The 20,650-nt window shown below is 49.6% G+C and overlaps 1 protein-coding gene across 2 annotated transcripts in view; it reads right to left on the bottom strand.

The window, feature by feature from the left end:
* Nucleotides 1–20,650, bottom strand: part of LOC146788634 (putative cation-transporting ATPase 13A4) — a 330,096-nt gene that overhangs the window by 109,152 nt on the left and 200,294 nt on the right. The window lies entirely within an intron of this gene.

Here is a 20,650-nt window from a genome sequence, read left to right as displayed (position 1 = left end):
TAGGGACTCACAAATTTAGCCATGATATCCACCTTCCAAAGGATATCATGGCTAAGTCAGTCCTGAAGCAGGCGTAAGGAAAGTAGGGATAACAGGGGTATCGCTACTTTTCTTGCCGCTATGCTTCATAGCGTGGGACTTGATGATAGGAGAAATGTCGCCGTTTTCGGCCGAAAAGCGCCGATAATTTTATTGCCTAATTAGCAAGCTCACGCTAACGCGTGAAAACTTGTGTTAGCGTAGGAATTCCTAACGCCCAGCTTTGCATCTCTAATGAGATGCAAAGTGGGCGTTCCTGACCTGACATGACAGGAGAAATGTCGCTAAGCGACATTTCTCCTATCATCAAGCCCCACGCTATGAAGCATAGCGGCAAGAAAAGTAGCGATAACCCCTGCTATCGCTACTTTCCTTACGCCTGCTTCAGGACTGACTTAGCCATGATATCCTATGGAAGGTGGATATCATGGCTAAGTTTGTGGGGCCCTAACATCAAGCTAACACCACATGCGTGAGATTATCGCTGGGTTTCCAGCGATAATCTCACGTTAGGCAGTTAGCGTGAGGATTTTTATTGTTTTTGAGATAAGCGTTGCTAATAGCACGCTATCTCAGCGATAAAAATCCACGCTAGCTGGCGATAATTATCCTAGCGCTAAGTGCGCTCATATTATCAAGACAGGCGATAAAATTATCGCCGGTTTGGCGTCAGAAAACTGCCGCTAAAGCGGCGATAATGGGCTTGATAATATCCCGCAGAGAATTCCCATAGAAGCCCATGTTTACACCAGAACATGGGCTTCTATGGGAATTCTCATGGGCATATTATCAAGCCCATTATCGCCGCTTTAGCGGTAGTTTTCTGCCGCAAAAGCATCGATAATTTTAACGCCGTTTCTTGATAATATGCCCCCTGATCTCTCTCCAGCAGGAAAAACATTCACTTGACATTTTTATTGTTGCCTGACAACTGCTGAACTCACAAGGAACAGTAGCTGGCACTCTAAAACCATAATTTATCTCTAAATTCAGCCCCCCCCCATCTCCCACGAGGTCAGTACCAGGTGCAGCTGCACAGGTCGCACCGCCCTAAAGCCACCCTGACTCAGATACGTGATTCTCCAATGTGGAATCAAAAGGCCGTGCCCCTAAGGAATATGCTACTTACCAGTATGCATCTGTTCTTGGCATGTAGAGCTGCAGATCTATACACTGTGCATAGCTCGCCATCTGGTGTTGGGTCCGGATGTTTGCAGTTTGTTTTTCCTCTTGGAAAGTCTTTGGAAGTCACGAATTCGGTGACTCCTCCCTTGGTTCGTATTGCGCATGGGCTTCGGCTCCATCCTCAGATTGTTTTTCGCCAGCAGGGAAAGATGGAGTGTAGTAGTAACAGTAAAGAAACCCATGTGGGTTGTATCTAAATAAGATAAGACTGGAACGGATACAGGTAGCCGGGGAGGCGGGTGGGCGTGTATAGATCTGCAGCTCTACATGCCAAGAACAGATGCATACTGGTAAGTAGCATATTCCGTTCGAGGCATATGAGCTGCAGATTATACACTGTGCATAGATTATATAGCAGTACCCAACCCTAGCGGCGACCACTGGTATCCGTCGCAGTAGTTTGGAACTGTGTTTTGAGTACAGCCTGGCCCACACTAGCTTGTTGCTTGGTTTGCACATCTACACAGTAATGTTTTGTGAAAGTGTGCGGTGTTGACCATGTGGCTGCCTTGCATATGTCATCTAGTGGTATGTTTCCTAGAAAAGCCATAGAAGCCCCTATCTTTCTTGTAGAGTGGGCTTTAGGGGGGACCGATAGTGTTCGTTTTGCTTTGCGGTAGCAAATCTGTATGCATTTTACAATCCACCTAGCTATCCCTGATTTAGAAATAGGGTTGCCCTTATGTGGTGGAGAGAAGGAGACAAATAGCTGTTTGGTTTTCCTGAAAGGTTGTGTGCGTTGGATGTAGTAAAGTAAAGCCCTTTTTACATCCAGTGTGTGTAACGCTCTTTCCGCAACAGTTTGAGGTTATGAGAAAAAGACTGGTAATTCTACCGACTGGTTTAAATGGAATGGAGAAATGACTTTGGGTAGAAACTTTGGGTTGGTGCGGAGTACAACCTTGTTCTGATGCATTTGGAGAAAAGGTTCCTGTATAGTGAGTGCTTGTATTTCACTAACACTTCTGGGGGAAGTGATGGACACTAGAAAAGCTGTTTTCCATGTGAGAAATTGGAGCTCACATTTATGTAATGGTTCGAAAGGGGGTCCAATTAACCGTGTAAGAACTATATTCAAATTCCAGACCGGTGAGGGTGGTACTCTGGGTGGAATTACTCTTTTGAGGCCTTCCATGAAGGCCTTGATGGCAGGCACTCTGAAGAGTGAGAGGTGCTGCCTGTTCTGTAAGTAAGCAGCAATGGCAGCGAGATGTAACCTAATGGAAGTATATGCTAGGTTACACCTTTGTAGATGGAGTAAGTAACATATAATGTGCTGTATGGATACATTTAAAGGATTGATTGTGTTGTTGTGGCAGTAAACAACAAATCTTTTCCACTTTGCTGCATAGCACGCTCTAGTAGTAGGCGTCTAGCTTCCCTGATAATGTTCATGCAATCAGGGGGAAGGTTAAGGTATCCAAATTCTAGGACCTCAGGAGCCAGATCGCAAGGTTGAGCTGAGCTGGGTCCGGGTGCTTGATCTCTCCATGGTTCTGGGTTAGGAGGCATGGTGAGAGGTGTAGCTTTTGGTGTGGTACTACCGAGAGTTCCAGCAGTGTGGTGTACCACGGTTGTCTGGCCCATGTTGGAGCTACTAGGTTCAGAGTTAGGGAATGCTGTTGTAGCTTTCGCACCACTAATGGAATTAGTGGGAGAGGTGGAAAAGCGTATGCAAATTTGTTTGACCAGTTCATCCATATCGCATTGCCTTTGGACAATGGGTGTGGGTATCTGGCGGCGAAGCTTGGGCATTTTTTGTTTTCGTGGGTGGTGGATAGGTCTATGTGTGGATGCCCCCACTTCTGAAAGAACGGGTGAAGAACTTGTGGGTGAAGTTCCCACTCGTGGATCTGCTGCGTCTGTCTGCTGAGCATATCTGCCACGGTGTTTTGGACTCCTGGGACGTGTTGGGCCAGGAGAAAGATGTTTGGTGGAATTGCCCATCTCCATATGCTCTGTGCTAACTGAGAGAGCTGTGGAGAGTGTGTGCCCCCCTGTTTTTGAATGTAGTACATGGCAGTCATGTTGTCTGTGCGAATGAGGACTGCCTTGCCTGAAATCTGCGTCTGGAAGGATTTTAGGGCAAGGAAGATTGCCAGTAACTCCAGATGGTTGATGTGGAGTAACTTCTGTTGCGGCGTCCATGTGCCCTGTGCTGTGAGATGTAACAGATGAGCTCCCCAGCCGGAGAGCGATGCGTCTGTTGTGAGGATTATCTGTGGGACCGGGTCCAGGAACAGTCGACCTCTGGAAAGGTTTGTGGTGTTCCACCACTGCAGAGAGGGATGGGTGCGACCGTCTACCAACATCAGATCTGCCAGTTGCCCCTGGGCCTGGTTCCACTGGCACGCCAAGCACTCTTGGAGTGGACGCATCTGGAGTCTTGCATGGGGCACTATGAAGATGCAAGAGGCCATCATCCCTATCAGTTGCATAAACACTCTTGCTGGGAGAGAGGGTTGGGATATGAATTTTTGGTGCAGAGCCTGTATATTTGCAATCCTGGCAGGTTTGGGATAGGCTATGGCTTTTGAGGTGTCTATGGTGGCACCGAGGTATTGTTTTGTGTGTGATGGTACCAGGTGGGATTTTTGATGGTTCACCGTGAACCCTAGCTGGTGGAGTAGTTGGACTGTAGCAGCGGTATGATGCACACATTGTTGGTAGGATGTGGCTTTTATTAGCCAATCGTCCAGATACGGGAAGACGTGAATGTGCTGTCTTCTGAGGTGTTCAGTCACTACTGCTAGGCACTTGGTGAAGACCCCTGGTGCTGTTGTTACCCCGAACGGGAGCACCTTGAACTGGTAGTGTTGCCCGTCCACCACAAATCTGAGGTACTTTCTGTGAGACCGGTGTACTGGGATGTGAAAGTATGCGTCTTTGAAGTCCAGAGTGGTGAGAAAATCGTTCTGGGAGAGAAGTGGGAGAACCTGTTGAAGGGTTACCATGTGAAAATGGTCTGAGTGTATGTAAGAGTTTAGAGGTCTGAGATCTAGGATAGGTCGTAGAGTCTCGTCTGTCTTTGGAATTAGAAAGTACAGGGAGTAGACCCCTAAATTTTGCTGATTTATGGGGACCTGCTGTATGGCTCCTTTTTGCAGGAGGGAGGTCACCTCCTGTTTTAGCAGTGCAGTATATTCTTGAGACATAGGGCGGTGCCTGGGTGGAATGTTTGAGGGGGGCAGATGTTAGTTCTAAGCAATACCCTGACTGAATAATTTGTGTCACCCATCTGTCTGAGGTGATTGTCTCCCAGACGTGAAGGAAATGTTGTATTCTGCCCCCGACCGGAGTGGAATGGTCTGGAGGGAGCGGGGGAAAGTCATTGGGTAGTAGGTGTGGCAGAGCGGGCGGTATTTGTTTTGCCTCTGCCCTTATTATTATTGCCTCTGTATCCGCCTCTTTGATAACCCTTTGTGAAGGTAGATTGAGGAGGGGATTTGTAGGACGTGGATGGACTATCCGAGGAGTAGCCTCTGCCCGTGCCTCGAAAGGAAGAGCGGTGAAAGGAGCGCCTAGGAGTGTGTGACTGTAGGGCTCCCATGGATTTCGCCGTGTCAGTATCTTTTTTCATCTGTTCGAGGGCTTCATCAACTTTTGGGCCAAACAGATGATCTTGGTCGAATGGGTGATTTAATATAGAGGCTTGTACCTCAGGTTTAAAACCTGAAACTCTGAGCCAGGCATGACGACGTAGAAGGACACTGGTGTTTATGGCCCTGGAGGCTGTATCTGCTGCATCTAGGGCACAGCGAATAGAGGTATTAGTTATTATTTTTCCCTCTTGGATCAATTCATTGGCCCTGTTCTTATATTTTTCAGGGAGATGGTGCATGATGGTCTCTAACTCATCGTAATGTGCCCTGTCGTATCTGGCCAATAGCGCTTGCGTGTTGGCGATACGCCATATGTTGGCGGCTTGCGACGCAGTGCGCTTCCCTGACGCGTCTAGGAGCTTGGACTCTTTGTCAGGTGGTGGTGCTTCGCCCGACGCCTGAGAATTGGAGCGTTTCTTAGCTGTGGATACCACTAGGGAATCCAATGGTGCAGGGCCTTTAATATATGAAGGGTCTTTGGGGGCGGCTTTGTATTTCTTCTCTATACGGGGGTTTAGGACCCTGGCCCTGACTGGGTCTTTAATCAATCAATCAATCAAAGCATTTGTATAGCGCACTACTCACCCGGAGGGTCTCAAGGCGCTTGGGGCGGGGGGGTTCCGCTACTGCTCGAACAGCCAGGTCTTGAGCTGTTTCCTGAAGGCGAGGTGGTCTTGGGTCAGGCGGAGGTGAGTCGGGAGGGAGTTCCAGGTCTTGGCGGCCAGGTAGGAGAAGGACCTTCCTCCTGTGGTGGCTCTTCGGATGCGGGGGACGGCGGCGAGGGCGTGGTTGGTCGATCGAAGCTGGCGTGTGGGGGTGTAGAAGTTGAGGCGGCTGTTGAGGTATCTTGGGCCTTGGTTGTGTAGGGCTTTGTGTGCGTGGGTGAGGAGACGGAAGGTGATTCTCTTGTTGACCGGGAGCCAGTGCAGGTCTCTCAGGTGTCCGGAAAGGTGGCTGTGTCGGGGATGTCGAGGATGAGTCTTGCTGAGGGGTTCTGGATCCGCTGGAGTCTCCTCTGGAGTTTGGCGGTGGTTTCGGCGTAGAGGGAGTTGCCGTAGTCCAGGCGGCTGGTGACGAGGGCCTGGGTGACCGTCTTCCTGGTCTCGGTGGGGATCCACCGGAAGATCTTACGTAGCATGCGCAGGATGTTGAAGCACGACGAGGAGACGGCGTTGACTTGTCTGGTCATGGAGAGGGAGGAGTCCAGGATGAAGCCCAGGTTGCGTGCGTGGTCTGCGGGTTTGGGTGCGCTGCCCAGGGCGGTGGGCCACCAGGAGTTGTCCCAGGCGGAGGGTGAAGAGCCCAGGATGAGGACTTCCGTCTTGTCTGAGTTCAGTTTCAGGCGGCTGTTCATCATCCACTCGGCTACGTCTGTCATCCCTTGGTGTAGGTTGGCTCTGGCGGTGGCGGGGTCGTTGGTGAGGGAGAGGATCAGCTGGGTGTCGTCGGCGTAAGAGATGATGTTGAGGTTGTGTTGGCGTGCGATGGCCGCGAGGGGGCTCATGTAGACGTTGAAGAGGGTGGGGCTGAGCGAGGAGCCCTGAGGGACGCCGCAGATGACTTCGGTGGCTTCTGATCTGAACGGGGGGAGGCGGACTCTCTGTGTCCTTCTGGCACGGAAGGAGATGATCCATTCTAGTGCCTTCTCTTGGATTCCGACATTGCTGAGGCGCTGCACTAGGGTGCGGTGGCAGACAGTGTCGAATGCCGCGGAGAGGTCCAGGAGGATGAGGGCCGCAGTTTCCCCGTTGTCGAGCAGGGTTCGGATGTCATCGGTGGCTGCGATGAGGGTGGTCTCGGTGCTGTGGTTGGCCCGGAAGCCGGACTGCGAGAGGTCGAGGGATCCGTTTGTCTCGGGAAGGCGGCCAGCTGCTTGTTGACGGTCTTCTCGATGACTTTGGCTGGAAACGGGAGGAGCGAGATGGGGCGGTAGTTTTTGAGTTCGGTGGGGTCTGCTGATGGTTTCTTCAGTAGAGCGCTGAGTTCGGCGTGCTTCCAGCTCTCTGGGAAGGTAGCGGTGTCGAAGGAGGTGTTGATGATGTCCCGCAGGTGGGGTGCGATGACAGCGTCGGCTTTGTTGAAGACGTGGTGAGGGCAGGGGTCGGTTGGGGATCCGGAGTGGATGGAGTTCATAGTGCGAATGGTGTCTTCGGTGGTGATCGTGGTCCAGGCGCGGAGGGTGGTGGTGGGGGTCGTTGGTGCGGTCATAGGGTGCGTCGGTTGTGTGCTAAAGCTGTTGTGTATGTCTGCAATCTTGTTGTAGAAGTAGGAGGCGAGGGAGTTGCAGAGGTCTTGTGATGGGGTGATGTCGTTGCTTCCGGCGTTGGGATTGGAGAGCTCTTTGACGATGTTGAAGAGTTCCTTGCTGTTGTGTGCGTTGTTGTCCAGTCGTTCCTTGAATGCGGTTCTCTTGGTGGTATGGATCAGTTGGTGGTGTTTTCGGGTTGCGAGCTTGAGGGTGGTCATGTTGTCTGGTGTAGGGTCTCTGCACCAGGCTCGCTCGAGGGCACGGCAATTCTTCTTGGAGCTCTTGAGTTCGTCGGTGAACCACGGTGCTTTCTTACTGCCGGGTCTGCTGGGCGGGGTCCTCAGTGGGGCGAGGTCGTCTGCGCAGTTGCTGATCCACTTCGTGAGGTTGTTGGCGGCCTGGCTGGGGTTCGCAGAGCTGGCGGGGGGATCTTGGCTCAGGGCTGCGGCGAGCTGGTCGGCTGTGATCTTGTTCCAGTTTTTGCGTGCGACCTGCTGCTGGTGGTGGTGGATCGTGTTCTTTCTGAAGCTGAAGTGGACGCAGCTGTGGTCTGTCCAGTGGAGTCCGGTGGCGTGGCTGAAGGCGACGTGCTTGCTGGATGAGAAGATGGGGTCGAGTGTGTGTCCGGCGTAGTGGGTGGGGGAGGTCACCAGCTGCTTGAGACCGAGGTTGTCGAGGTTGTCCAGCAGGGTGGTGGTGTTGCGGTCGTTGTTGTTCTCCAGGTGAAGGTTGAGGTCCCCGAGGAGGATGTAGTCAGCGGAGGGGAGGGCGTGCGGGCTGATGAAGTCGGCGATGTCTTCGCTGAATTGTGTGCGAGGTCCCGGGGGTCTGTAGATGAGGGTGCCTCTGAGGGTGGTCTTGGGGTCGGTGTGGATCTGGAAGTGCAGGTGTTCGGCAGTTGTGAGGGTGTCGTCGGTGTTGGTCGTGATGCGGATGGTGTTCTTGTGGACGATGGCGATGCCTCCTCCGGTCTGGTTGATTCGGTCCCTCCGGGTGATCTTGTATCCGTCCGGGATGGCGATGGCGATGTTGGGCGCTGAGGAAGCGTTCATCCAGGTTTCCGTGAGGAAGGCGACGTCTGGAGATGTAGTGTCGATCAGGTTTCAGAGTTGGACGGCGTGTCTGTGGATGGAGCGAGTGCTGAGCAGGATGCACTTCAGGTGGTTGCTGCTGGTGCTCGGTTTGGTGGGTGCAGGTGCCGTGCAGGTCCGGATGCAGGTGAACTTGCAGGAGTGGCAGCTGAAGGGTCCGTGGGTGCGTCTCGGGGTGGCTCGGTAGCATCCAGGGATCCGGCCGGCGTTGAGGGCGTTGAGTTCGGTGGCGTCGTAGGTCCGGCGGGTGGGCTGGTGTCTACGGGGGCCAGGGGTTCTGGCACTGGGCGCGGTCCAGGCGCGGACGGGCGCAGACGGGCTTACCTTTGGCGCGCCTTCGGCGTGCATAGGGCGCGCCCGCTGCACGTGCATGCTGCGCGTACGCGTGGACTCTGCCATAAATGGCGTAGTGGGGGGGCGGAGTGAGGGAGGAGCAGCTGGGAGGCGGGAGCGGGGTGGCCAATGGGCGGGAAGCAGGAACGAGACGGGGCAGGGCCACAGGGGAGCAGCGGCGGGGAGCGGGGAGGGGGACAAGAGGCGGGAAGGACACTAGGACGGCACAGGAGGCACAATCAGGGGCAAAAGTGAACACAGTACAGTTAAACAGAAGAAAACCCAGCAAACAGTGTACAATGGCGAAACAACGCAAAGTTCACGATCAGGGGCACAATGGAGACAGGAAACGAGCCGGGAGAACAGAAGTCCAGGCACACGCCTGTGCGAGGCAGCAGCGGAGGGGTCGGGGGTCCCGGCACTCAAGGAGGGAGCTGCGCAGTGCGTGGAGCGACCAGCCCTGCAGGCAGAGGCAAAGGTCTTTAAAGACTTACGGTGCATGTTTAATCACCCCTTTTAACATAGGTAGGATGGCAGTAGACCTATGTGCATCTTCAAAGGTATCTAGGAGGAAATCCTCCTCTACCGGGTCAGTGTGTAACTCCACCCCGTGGTAGTGTGCCGCCCTCTGTAATAGGTGGTGAAAACCCAAGGAATCTTCAGGTGGGGATGGCCTAGATGGGTAAAGGTCATCCTGTGGGACATCTGGGATGTCCGGATTATTATAGTCGTCCCATGGGTCTGGAGATCCAGTAGGGGTGGGATCGTGTGGCACATCTGCTGGGTCATAAAATGGGTCTAAGTCGTCTGGGACAGGAGACAAGGTTGGGGAACGATGAGGCGGGGGTGGAGAGGGTGGAGGTGGGGAGGGTGGAGGAGGTGGAGGAGGAGGGGAAGGCACTTTGAAAGGGGAGGTAGCAGTGTCTTTCCTCCTTGGAGGTGGAGGTGGAGCTGGTTTATCCAAGTGTCTCTTTTTTGTAGACAATGTCAAATGTCCAGTTTTTGGATACTTGGTGAGTGACTTTTGGAGAGGATCCGGTGTAAAAAGTTCTTGCGACACTGGTTGTTCGGTTGGCGCCGAAGTTTTCGGGGCCGACGGCTTTTTAGGCTTGTCCAAGCCGTGCTTCTTTGGGACCTCCGAATTTTTGGTCGGTGCCGAAGAAGGCTTCGGCACGGGAGTGTCGGAGCCGAGGGTCTTGTGATGTTTGGTCGGCACCGGCAGGGTAGGTTTCGACACCGAAGACTTTGGTACTGGGTTCGGTGTGGAGATGGAGGCCGATCTTTTCTTCGGTGCCGAAGGGTGTTTTTCGGTACCGATGGTAAGCTGGCTCGAGCCCGAGCTGCCGGAAGGCTTAATAGGCTTCTTTACCGGGCCCGAAGGCGGGGTGTGAGAAGCAGTGTCCTTGGTCTTGCCTAGGCCCGAAGGCGAAGGTGTGACTGAAGCCTTTTTGGGTGTCGGCGTGGGTGTGGGAGGGGGTATTGTACTCACGACCCTCTGCGCCGGGGTGATGTCCTCCACATCTGAGTCGTCGGCCTCGGAAGCACTGACGAGGTCGTCCTCCTGTTCGATGTTCTGCTGTCCCGGAGCTTCGACGTCGTCCCCGAAGATGTCGACTGGAGCGGAGGTCGAGGAGTGCGCCATGTTGCGTCTAGCCCGTCGATCTCGAATGGTCTTTTTGGAGCGAAAAGACTTGCAGGCGGGACAGTCTCGAGCCTCGTGTTCAGGGGAGAGGCAGAGGTTGCACACCTCGTGGAGATCGGTGTGGGGAAACTTGGACCCACATCGAGGGCACTTCTTGAAAGGAGTTCTTTCCATCAGCCGAGACCGGAGCCGGAATAGGCCCGAAGGCCGCCGTCGACGACCGGAATCGAAGAAGTGCCGAAGAGAAGGTGATAAAGATGATTTATTATCTGAAGGATCTCGATGAGCTAGGATTTTGGGTCGATCGGTGAACTGGAAAGTTCGGAACCGGAGCACGAATTATTACATCCGAGCCCGATGGCGGAAAAAAACAATCTGAGGATTGAGCCGAGGCCCATGCGCAATACGAACCAAGGGAGGAGTCACCGAACTCGTGACTTCCAAAGACTTTCCAAGAGGAAAAACAAACTGCAAACATCCGGGCCCAACACCAGATGGCGAGCTATGAACAGTGTATAATCTGCAGCTCATATGCCTCGAACACTCCTTTCCTTTCACTCATCGGGCCTGTACTGCACCGTCGGGGGTTTGCACCCTCCCCTGATGGCTAGCGGCACTCTGCTCTCCAGGGGGCGGGAGGAGGTCGCGCCCAAGGCGGCAGCGTCAGACCCTCCACCATAGCGTGCCGCTGATGAGGCCCTTGGCCCGGTATGACCTGGGGCAGGCGGAAGGCGGGCAGAGACTTTATCAGCATCTCGGGCCTCCAGGGTCCCACGGGAAGCATGGGTAGTATGGGTAGCAAGGGTACCAGGAGTAACAGAGGTATCACAGGTACCATGGGTAGCACCGATAACAACGGTAGCATGGATAGCACAAGTAGCACAGGTAGGAAGGGTACCACGGGTAGCAACGGTAGCATGTGTAGCACAGGGATTATGGTTAGAATGTACCACGGGTGCCAGGGGTATCACAGGTAGCAAATCTACCATGGGTAGCATGGGTAGCACAGGGTCCATAAGTTGCATGTACCACAAGTACAGGGGTAGCACAGGTTCCAGGGGTTGCACGGGTACCACGGGCAACACAGGTATCACAGGTACCATGGGTAGCACAAGTACAACAGACACCATGGGTAGCATGGGTACCAGAGGGTAGCACAGGTGTCCCAGCTACTATGCATAGCACTGGTAGCACAGGTACCATTGGTAGCACCAGCAGAATGCTAGCATCAACACCATGGGTAGCAAAGGTACTAAGAGTAGCAGGGGTAACATGAATACCACAGGTAACACAGGTAGCATGGGTAGAATATATCTAGGGTACCATGGGTAGCATGGGTCCCAGGGGTAGCACCGGTACCACAGGTAGCAAGGGCTCCAATTGACCTTGGTTTGATCCGTTCCTGTCACAGGCACTAGTCTAAGCCACAACTGTGCGGTGGCGTTGTTCGAGGATGATGCTGGATGGTAGGAATGTTGTGGATTCCTGCAGATTCCGAAAGTTTCCATCACAGAAATGTAATGAAAATGTGTGCTTTCAGACAAAGTTTGAGGTTTGCAGGGCATTGTGGGTAAGAAGACCTCATGGGATCCACGCAAGGCACATCATCCTGGAATCCCCGGGTTGTCTAGTTTTCAAAAATGTCTGTGGTTTGTAGGTTTGTATGGGTGTTGCCACAGCACAGCCACAAATACTGAAATTACCCCGATTGCTTATCGCTCCATGAAGCCGTTTAGGGCATTTTGTGTAGTGGTCTTGTGGCCCACCCACACATGTGGGATACTGTTCTTATCCAGGGATATTTGGGAACTCAAAGTGGAAGGAAATATGTGACTCCCTGCAGATTCCAGAACATTTCTATCACAGAATTTGAGAAAAATGTGTGTTTATTACCAAAGGTGGATGTTTTCAAGGGCTTCTGGGTAAAATTACCTAGTGAGCCTCATGCAAGTCCAACACCCATATACTCTACTGGTTGTCTAGTTTAAAAATGTCCAGGTTTGCTAGGTCTCTCTAGGTGCTGGCTGATCCATGGTCCAAAATCCAGAGCTACCCACTTTGCAAAAAAGGTTCAGAGTGGAAAAATGAGATGTATCCATGTTGACTTTAGGGCCGGTTCCTGCTGGGAGCACTAGGCCTATACACAAAAGTAAGATGCCATTTTTATCAGAAGTCTTTGGGGAATGCTGGGTGCAAGGAAGTTTGTGGCTCCCCACAGATTTCAGAACTTTCCATGACAGAAATGTAAGGAAAATTATTTTTTTAGTCATAGTTTGAGGTTTGCAGGGGATTCTGGGCAAAAATACCCTACGAGAGCCAAACAAGTCACCTCACCCTAGATTCCCCCAGGTGTCTAGTCTTTTAAAGTGTGCAGGTTTGCTAGGTTTCCTCATGTGCCAGCTGAGCTATGGGCCCAAAATCCACAACTATCCACTTAGCAAATAAAGGTCAGTTTAGTGTGGGAAAAATGTGATGTATCCATGTTATGTCGGGGCTATTTCGTGTCTTAGACGGTAGGTCTACCCATGCAAGCGAAGTACCGCTCTTATCAGGAGACACATGAGTAGTGGAATAGTAAAACATTTGCTCTTAACCACTGGATCTTGCTGTATTCGCGCCTTCCAAATGTAAGCCAGTGTATAAGAAAGGAGACATTTTAAAAAACATCCCCTAAATAGACCCTAGACCTAATCATCGTAAAACGGGGCATCGCTACACTGGAGTCTATTCTGCCTTGCGATTGGACAGACCACTACCATATCACCTTCCTCGTCAAAGCCAATGTGACCCCCAAAAAAGCTCAGGTAAAAAACAAAAACATTAGAAACGAAATCTACAGAATGTAAACCTCAATGACTTTTCGGCCCTCAGTCACAATTACCTGACCCCCAAGGTGGACATGGTGGACGTCCATGACCTCACAGAGCACTACAATACTTCCATCATGAAAATCATTGACTCAATCGCTCCTCAACAATTAAATATTGTATCCACCAGAGTTTCTAAACCCTGGTTCAACGAAATCCTCAATAGTGAAAGACACAATTTGAGACTAGCAGAAAGAGCCTGGAGAGCCTCACCTTGAAACGAAGAACCTGAACAGGTTAAGGTCAGTGAGAAACACTTGCAACAAAAGAATCAGAAACTCAAAGGCCAACTGGACCAAGCCAGAAATCGGTCCAAAAAACGTTTTGAAATCGTCAAGCAACAATCCAACAACCAACCCTACCTTCCTTGTACTGGTTCCAACAAGCCTCCTAATTGTGAAGAACATGCTTCCTTCTTCATGGAAAAAACGGTCAATATTGAAAAGGAGTCACAGACAATGAGGGAGCTGATATCATCTAACTTGCCCACTATTCGTCATCCATCACAGTCTGCTACTCCTATCCGTCACCCTGAGCTCTCCCCCGAAAGCAATGCCTCGCGGCACACATTCACCCCGTCAAGGAAAGTGACATTCACAACGTGCCCACAGGGCCGAAACCATCGAACCACTTCAGTGACCCTTTACCTCCAATTATCTTAAAGGAGATCAAATTATTTATACTTCCTTTATGGACCAAGATCGTAATGCTTCTTTCCTTCAAGGCACCATCACTGCTTGTCTAAGTGTAGACAGGTAAACTCCATCCTAAAAAAAACAACGGCAGATTGCGCAGACTTACACAATTTCCGTCCAATCTTCAACATTTCCACTATGGCGAAGCTTATCGAGAAAAGTGTACAGATCCAACTCTGTAATCACTTAAATCAGTACCAACTCCTAGACCAATACCAGTCTGTTTTCCACCAAGATCACAGCACAGAAACAGCACTCACACACATAGTGGATGACGTACTATCAAAGTTGGATCAGAATGAAGCGTGTCTTCCCATCCTCCTTGACGTATCCTCAGCATTTGACACTGTGAAACACGCCAACCTTCTAAACCTACTTGAAAGAAGGAAGGAGTTATCAGGGACCGTCCTTCAATGGTTTACTTCATTCCCCCATCACAGAACCCAGAGAATCAAGGTCACCCATTCTCTGTTGAAGCCCTCTAAGGTCACCCTGGGAGTCCCACAGGGAGCTGCACACTCCCCCATTCTTTTCAAGTTATTTATGGAACCTTTAGCAGACTCCTTGCCATCCTCCAACAATTATTACTACATGTATGCTGATGACACACAACAATACTTGAAAATCTCCTCTCCTGATGACCTCAATACCCTCAAAATGATCCTACAGAATACTCAGAACGGTCTCACGTTCAATCATCTCAAACTTAATGTCATCAAAACGGAATTTTTCCTCATTACTCCACCCAAACACAATCTTAAGATCGACCTTTGGAAGAAACGTCTAACTCCCTTCCATTGTACACCCCACTTTGTAGACTTTGCGAGATCTCTGGTAATTAAACTAGACAAACATCTGCATATGCAGAACCACATCAGTATCGCCACCAAAGGAGCGAATTACTGGATGAGCATTCTAAGGAAATTAAAACCCTTCGTCCCCCAGGATGATCTTACATCTGCGGTCCGAGCCCTAGTCATCTCCAGGCTCGATTTCGGAAGTGTCACGCTCAGTGGCCTTCCCAGCTACAAACTGGCCCCTTTAAAGGCCTCTCTTAACGCTGCCTCCAGACTCATCACCGGAACAAAAAGAAACAAACACATCTCTCCTGACCTGAAATCCCTAAACTAGTTCTCTTATGAAGCATGAATTCATCTAAAAAGCGCTCGCATGACCCATAAAGCCCTACATTTCAACACTCCAAGATACCTATCACAAAAGTTGGAATGATCTGGCGGATGTAGATCAGGGAAGTACCAGTTCCCTGCTGCTGAAACCACAGACTTTCCGCAAAAAGAAAATGTGTAACAGAGCTTTTTCAGGCATTGCACCGAAAGTTTGGAGTTCTCTTCCGAAGGAAATCCGTCTGATTCCACCTACCGCCTCCTTCAAATTAGAAGTGAAGACATTCCTGATGAAGAAAAGGTTGGCCTAAAAGTCGTCACCATACCATAAATCAATCAACCTTTACTGTTGTACTCTCATTCTGTTGACCACGACCACCACCTTCTGATCGCCTATGGAGGTCGTGCACCTTGATATGATATTCTTCTGTTTGTATTTATGTCGTAACTGCACTTTATTACTGTCTTTTACTGGTTTATCCACTCTCCCCCTTGTAAAGTGATCTGATACCCTCAGGGGTCATGTTTGCGTTATACAAAACTTTATAAATTAATCCAAATAAATAAACAAATCATACACTAGCACGGGTTCCCTCACATTTAGAGATGTAAAAATAACTACTGCTCCTAAACTCTGTATCTTGCGCCCATTTCAGAAATATGTAAGTTGCCTTCATACCCATTTCTCACTTATTTCACCTGAATTTGTCTATAAGTGATACACAATGAAAAATCATTGTACGGTGCAGCTCAGTTGTTGGCTCTGGGTACCTTGGGTTCTCGGAGAAGCTACAAACCCTATATATCCCCTACTCCCGAAGGGTCTAGTGGATGTAACAGCATATTGCTTTTTTTAACTCAGCCAGTGTGACAAAAAGTTATAGATAAAAACTATGAAACAAATGCCCTTTTTTCTACTTAGTTTCAATATTTCCTTATTTCAACAACTAGGTTATTTGGGAAAACCTTGAGGGTTTTACATATATGACTCCTTTCTGAATTAGAAACAAATGCATACTTTTAGAAATCTATAGCTTTCCTGGCTCACCTGTCATCTAGACTGCATCCTTTATTGAGCTGTGAAAAAGAAACTGCTTTCTCCCAAAAATACATGTTTGTATGTAAGTAGGACACTTTTTCAACCTGAACCTGGATGCCCCTCAATCTACATGTGTGAAATGTGGATTCAGGCTGAAGTGTGTCTCTCTACTGTTATGAGGGTCACACTCTCCACACAGGGAAGATTCCCTTTCTTAAGGCTCTGTAAAGTGTCCCTCCTGAAAAGAAATACTGGGAAATACTACAGCGAATACAATAATGCCCAATGCAAGATGACCTTAAGGACCATAAACACAAATATAGAAGAGACATAAGGGGACAATATAGCTTCACAAAAACATATTCATATTTAGATGACAGAGTGAGGTATCACAGCCATATTGTGTTTGATAACACAGTACAGCTTTGAGAGGGTACTCTAGCCTCTCAGGTGGAGATACAACAAACACAAATCTCATTGGTGTGAGGCAGAACCTCATAAAGACCCTTGAAACATCTCACTGCAAGGCATGTGGGGTGGAGGCTGGCAGAGGCAAGAATGCAAGGGGCCTGACATGTTCTGCAAATGTCTGAACGATACCTGTGGTTTTATAGTCGATATCGACAAACTCTCTTAGATCAGGCAGCTCTGTCTCAAAGGAGGGAGAGATGCGACTTAAACAAATTAAAATCTGTGCACTGCTGATGTCCATACGGACATGGATGTAAGAGGGGGCACCAGATGCTCCTATGTGTCGTCTTATCAAATAGTGCCCAAGCACCCCAGCAGGACTGTGGACAATGAGAAACAGGTGCGCAAAGGCAACTATACGCTTCTAGCGGGGAGTGTGCGATGGCCACTTTGAGTTTTGTTTGCCCATCAGTTCATCGAATGCCCCAGTGGACCCCAATGGACCCCCTCTCGCCTACAGTGTTGACCCTCCTTCCACAGGCGTGTGTCGCAGGCCAGTAAGGATGACACACTGGGGCTTCTTTGGGAACCTGAGGAAGCACAGACAGCACTTTCCTCAAATACTGAGAAAATGTAGATAATCCTGCAAATATTCCAGTTTAATCAGGAGAGTAACTCTGCCGCACACATGTAACCCAGGGGCACCAGGATAATGGCAAAAGGGTGGATGAAATCTGGTATTATAAACTCACAGCCACTGTGGCTAGAACCATTCCATGCCCGTATTAAAGACGCGTGCCCATCAAACTAACTATTGGGAAATCAACCTACGGCAGAGTTAAAGAAATCTAACATGCAGGTATGGACACAAACAGAATTAGATGTGAGCTTCACGTCAGTTTGGTACAGCTGCATTGTGCATCTGTTTGAGAGCAGGTATATTAAGCAATCCCAAGTGGAAACAACAAAGCTCTGTAATGATAAAGGGGGTACAGAAAATGGTACAGAGGTGCAATACATACTACAGAGGACGTAGGCAAGAAAGAGGGGTGACTGGACAAAGGGTTGAGACTATGAAAGTGATGCAGAGGGGTCTCACATGGCACAAGGGAGGTACATCTCTGAGTACTTAATAATGTGAGATTGATCACCATTTGGTCACACTGGGACACGGGTAAATGAGGGGGGAGTGTGAGAACAGGAGATTCTACCTATAGGCAACTGGGTGTATATTTGACGATTCCAGTGCACCACCGCTAGCCAGCTCCTCTTTGGGTGTCCTTACACAAGTGCACTACTGCCAGCCAAGTCATACTTGTGTGTGCTTCCATGAGGGCACTACTGCCATCCAAGTCATCCTTGTGTGTGCTTCCATGAGTGCACTACTACCAGCCAAGTCATCCTTGTGTGTGCTTCCATGATGGCACTACTGCCAGCCAAGTCATCCTTGGGTGTGCTTCCATGAGTGCACTACTGCCAGCCAAGTCATCCTTGTGTGTGCTTCCATGAGTGCACTACTGCCAGCCAAGTCATCCTTGTGTGTGGATGTATGACGTTACAACGCATACTTTTACAACGCATGCACTTACAACGCAATTTTTACAACGCAACATCCACTACAACGCATTCCATTACATCGCATGACACTACAACGCATTTTTAAAAACTACCTTTACAACGCATTCCATTACATCGCATACTACCTTTACAACGCATACAATTACAACGCATAATATTTCATTGCATTTAAGGTAAGTATTGGATAGTATTGGGGTAAAAATTACTATTCTAACTCCAGGGGGTGCAACAGTAGGGTAAGTGTTGGATAGTATAGGGGTAAAAATTACTATTCTAACTCCAGGGGGTGCAACAGTAGGGTAAGTGTTGGATAGTATAGGGGTAAAAATTACTATTCTAACTCCAGGGGGTGCAACAGTAGGGTAAGTGTTGGATAGTATAGGGGTAAAAATTACTATTCTAACTCCAGGGGGTGCAACAGTAGGGTAAGTGTTGGATAGTATCGGGGTAAAAATTACTATTCTAACTCCAGGGGGTGCAACAGTAGGGTAAGTGTTGGATAGTATAGGGGTAAAAATTACTATTCTAACTCCAGGGGGTGCAACAGTAGGGTAAGTGTTGGATAGTATAGGGGTAAAAATTACTATTCTAACTCCAGAGGGTGCAACAGTAGGGTAAGTGTTGGATAGTATAGGGGTAAAAATTACTATTCTAACTCCAGGGGGTGCAACAGTAGGGTAAGTGTTGGATAGTGTAGTGTAATATTATGCGTTGTAATGGTATGCGTTGTAAAGGTAGTATGCGATGTAATGGAATGCGTTGTAAAGGTAGTTTTTAAAAATGCGTTGTAGTGTCATGCGATGTAATGGAATGCGTTGTAGTGGATGTTGCGTTGTAAAAATTGCGTTGTAAGTGTAGTGCGTTGTAAAAGTTGCGTTGTAAAGGTTGTTCCCCTTGTGTGTGCTTCCATGAGTGCACTACTGCCAGCCAAGTCATCCTTGTGTGTGCTTCCATGAGTGCACTACTGCCAGCCAAGTCATCCTTGGGTGTGCTTTCATGAGTGCACTGCTGCTAGCCGGGTCATCTTTAGGTGTGTTTCCACAAGTGCACCACACCTAGCCAGGTCCTCTTTGGGTGTGTTTCCACAAGTTCAACACTGCTAGCCAGGTCATCTTTAGGTATGCTTCTACAAGCACACCACTGTTAGCCAGGTCCTCTTTGGGTGTGCTTCCACAAATGCACCACTCCTAGCCAGGTCCTCTTTCAGTGTCCTTACACAAGTTTACTACTGCCAGTCAAGTCATCCTTGGGTGTGCTTTTATGAGTGCACTACTGCTAGGCAGGTCATCTTTGGGTGAACTTCCACAAGTGCACCACTGCTAGCCAGGTCCTCTTTGGATGAACTTCCACAAGTGCACCACTGCTAGCCAGGTCCTCTTTGGGTGAACTTTCATAAGTGTGCCACTGCTAGCCAGGTCCTCTTTGGGTGAACTTCCACAAGTGCACTACTGCAAGCCAGGTTCTCATTTGATGAACTTTCACAAGTGCACCACTGCTAGCCAAATCCCCTTTGGGTGCACTTCCACAAGTGCACCACTGCTATCCAGGTGCTCTTTGGGTGTGCTTCCACGGGTGCACCACTGCTTGCTAGGTCCTGTTTGGATGAACCTCCACAAGTGCGCCACTGCTAGCCAGGTCCTCTTTGGGTGAACTTCCACAAGTGAGACAGTGCTAGCCAAGTCCTCTTTGGGTGAACTTGCCCTAGTGCACCACTGCTAGCCAGGTTCTCTTTTGGTGAACTTATTTATTTATTTATTTATTTATTTATTTTGACATTTGTAAAGCGCGAAACGAAGGCCCGTGGGCATCTCGGCGCTAAGTAACTGCAATGTTTAGCCAGAAGGGAACTGGGAGATCAGTGATTAAAAATCCAGGTTTTGAGGTTTTTTCGGAAGGACCAGAGGGACGTGCTGGTCTTGATGAAGTGAGGCAGTGTGTTCCACAGTTTTGGAGCAGCCACCAGAAATCTTCTGTCACCCCAGTTAACAGATTTGGTTCGGGGGATCACCAGATCCAGGGAGCTGGAAGAGCGCAGTGCTCTGGATGGACAATAGGGGATAAGGTTCTGAGTGAAGAACGCTGGGACAGCGTTGTGTAAAGCCTTGTATACCAAGCACAAGGTTTTGAACATGATCCTCTTCCTCACCGGAAGCCAATGAAGTTGTTTCATGGTAGGTAGAACCGGATGGAATTTGGGGATTCGCCCTAGGAGCCTGGCGGCCGCATTCTGTATGGACTGCATTTTTGTTAACACTCTCTCCTGGGCCCCTAGAAACAAAGCGTTACAATAATCTAGGGTGGAAAGCACCAGGGAGCTTACCAGCGTTTTCGCCATGTTTTCAGGTAAGAAGGGCAGAATTTTTTTGATGAGCCTAAGTTTATAAAAGGCTGAAGAGGATATTTGATTGGCGTGTGGTAGGAAGTTCAGACGGTTGTCAAACATAACTCCCAGGTTTCTCACTTTATCCACCGGAGCTGGGGGCTGGCCCATAGATGACGGCCACCAGCGGGAGGACCACTCCGGAGAGAGATTGCCGAAGATTACAACCTCCGATTTGTCGGAGTTTAGCTTCAGACAATTGTGCGACATCCAGTTCCCGATGGCCGACATGCCCTGATTGAACATGTCGGCTTTCTGAAGGCCGTCATTTTTGACGGCTAGGACCAGTTGAGTGTCATCAGCGTATGAAGTAAGGCTCATCCCATGTGCCCTGATGACATTGGCAAGGTCCGACACATAGATGTTAAATAGTGTCGGACTAAGGGATGAGCCTTGGGGAACTCCACACGGTAGTG

The sequence above is a fragment of the Triturus cristatus genome, chromosome 11 (genome assembly GCF_964204655.1).
Source record: "Triturus cristatus chromosome 11, aTriCri1.1, whole genome shotgun sequence".
NCBI lineage: Eukaryota > Metazoa > Chordata > Amphibia > Caudata > Salamandridae > Triturus > Triturus cristatus.
The sequence above is the reverse complement of the archived record's forward strand: the minus strand, read 5'-3'. Positions and strand labels throughout refer to the sequence as shown.